The sequence below is a fragment of the Tetrao urogallus genome (assembly GCF_951394365.1).
Source record: "Tetrao urogallus genome assembly, chromosome: 23".
Taxonomy (NCBI): Eukaryota; Metazoa; Chordata; class Aves; order Galliformes; family Phasianidae; genus Tetrao; species Tetrao urogallus.
In genome coordinates this window covers 2,178,940-2,181,753 of record NC_136836.1, presented here as the reverse complement: position 1 = coordinate 2,181,753, position 2,814 = coordinate 2,178,940, and positions in this window count along the sequence as shown.

Here is a 2,814-nt window from a genome sequence, read left to right as displayed (position 1 = left end):
GACAGCCACCAGCCCCGGGGTGGGGAGGGCAGAGCACAGCATCCAGATGGGGGCTATGAGGTAACCCCTCCCCGCCGCCCAGACCCCTGTGGCATCTTCTGGAGGGGAAGGAAAAGAGCTCAGCGTCACCTCCTGTCCCCACGTCCCACGGAAGCGTGGCGCCGTGTCTCCCCAGTGTTCCTCAGGGTCGCCATCTCCCCTGGACCTCCTGGATGTGCCGCCCTGCTCTGGGCTGAGAGGGGGGGGGTGTTGGGTTGGACCAAGGCTGCCCACGCCGTGCCAAGCGATGGGCGCAGGTGTGAGATGGCTGCAGATGGCCAACACTGCAGCCCTGGCACGACGGAGCTGCCACCAACCCCCACCATGGGGACCCTCACCCAAAGCTGCCGCCGCCGAGAGCCGCTGGGAAGGATCCTTCCCCACCCAGCGCAGCACTGGGGGTGGGGGTGGCTTCGTCCCCTTAAGAGCTGAGCTCCCCAGGGACGGCAGAACACAGTGCTCCCAGGTCATGGAGCAGATCTGCGTCCCTGCGGAGGCGATGACCAGACAACGGTGGAGAGTGGCCAAGAACGCAACGCGAGGCTTGGCCGGGTGCAGCAGCGCTGCTCCAGCACTATGGGAGCCGTGCCCACGGGGGAAACCGAGGCACGGAGGGGACCCATCTGCAGTCGCCCCACGGCTCAGCAGCAGGCGCTGGGAGGGGACGTGTTTTTCCATGGATGGAGTGGAGGAACAGCCACGCACCGGCCTGTGACCGCAGCTGGGGAGCACGCCAGGCTGTGCGCAGCTGCTCGCCTCCTGCCTGCGTTAATGACGTGGCCTCCCTGTCCCCACCTCTCCCCACAGCTTCAGCTCTCCAGCCTCACGGCCCCGGTCGATGGGGAGGGATTGGGGGCGTGAGGTGGGATGTGGGGAGCGAAGCAAAGCACGGGGATGTTTGGGGCTGTGGGGTGCCGGGGGGGAGCGGCGCTCAGCCGGGTGACTCTCAGCAGTGTTGGCAGCTGAGCCAAACCCGGGGTGGTTTCACTGCCTGGGGAACGCCCTGCTCTGCCATTTCGGGGGTGGTTGAGTCTCTTCCGCTGTGGTGATGGGGGCAAAATCAGGATGGCCTCACAGCCGGAAGCCCCCAGCCTCAACTGGAGCTGCGGAACCCGCAGTGCTCTCCAGAGGCAGCTCCCACATCCCTGCAAAGCCCCTCTCGCCGTCCCCTCTTGCGCCCACCTCGCTGTCCCCAAACCTCCCCCGACCCCCCAGGGTCCCTCCTCGGCGACCTGGCGCTGGCTTCGGGGGTCCCAAGCGCTGCCGCCGGCCACGAACTGCGGGAGGACAAACACTGCACGGGGACAAGGGGTCACCCGCCGCACCGATGTTCTACAGGGCTGGGGAGGGGGCTCGGAAACCGGGACAGCCGCCCACCGCCACGACACGAGGACACCCCCACGGCGCGGGGACGCGGGGACAGCGGTGGCCCGGCGCGGCGCAGCAGCCGCTAGATGGTAGCGTAAGCCCAAGGCTCCGCTGCTGACACAGCACTGTCTGCGGGAGGGACAACGCGTCCGGGTGACCCGGGTGGCCCTGGGGAGCCGCCTCCCTCCCCCACTCCGCAGCCAGGAGGAGCCACGCGCGACGCTGCGACGCGAGCGGTGTGGGCGCCGCTCTCCTTCCCGACGACCCCCAGCACGGCCCACATCCGCGGCTCTGGACCCCGCTCCATCCTCCCCCCCCTCCCCCCAGCATCCTCCCTCCTCCCAGCCCAACCCCAACCACAGACCCCCGGGTGACCCACGTGTCCCGGATGGACGTGGGAGTGCTGCCCCCCCCCCGCGGATCCGGGCAGAGCCCACCCATGGGGACCCCCCTCCTTCCTCCCCTCCATTCCCAGCCCAATGAGGGCTCCGTGCCAGACTGATATCTATATATATTTTATGATAACTATAGAGATGCACTTCAAACCTGACAAAGGACTTTGACAGTTTTAAGCATCTCTTTGATTAATACATGACCTTTTAATGCTTCGGATTAAATTAATAAATCTTTTACATTCCAACCCATCCTTGCTTGCAACGTTTTCCATGCGACCTTCTGTGCAAAGCAGCCGACCTGACCCTCCGTCCCAATGCACGTGCAGGGCAGGAGCAGCAGCACATGAGGCAGGTACAGCAGCATATATGGGGGCAGGTACAGCACTATCTATGGGGCAGGTACAGCACTATCTATGGGGGCAGGTGCAGCAGTGCACATAGGGGCAGGTGCAGCGATAGACGGCCTTGCAATGTTCACACGGTGCAAAACACAGCGAGGCGAGGACGGAGGGATCCTCCTCGTGTCGGAATCATCCCTAAAAATAGCAAGAAAATTCAAAGCTGACATTCAGGGCGAGGGGATGAGGAAGCCTGCAAAGTTGCTCACTCAGCCACCAGCGATTGCAGCGATCCTGTCTGCGTGTGCAGATTCCTCTGCTGACCGGGCTGGAGCGCAGGGCTGCTCCTCTCCGCGTGGTTTCCAGGAGGTGGGAACGATGCGTGCGGGTCCCTGTCCTCTCTCTGTCCCCCATCCCTGTGACTCCCATCCCGTTGGGGTGCGGGGATGGAGCTGATGGATTTGGGGATGTGATAATTCCCTGCTGGAGGGTTTGCTGACCTCCTTCCCCTGCCCGGTTTGGGGTCACTGCACGGCAAACCCCGACCCTGAAGGCTGAGGGCTGCTGTGCAGTTGGGTGCTGTGTCTCTCCCTGCACCCATGTGTTGTTCCGGCAGTGACTCACGTGTTATTAGCAGCCAGGCAATATTCCCAATTCCCTGGAGTTAACCCTTT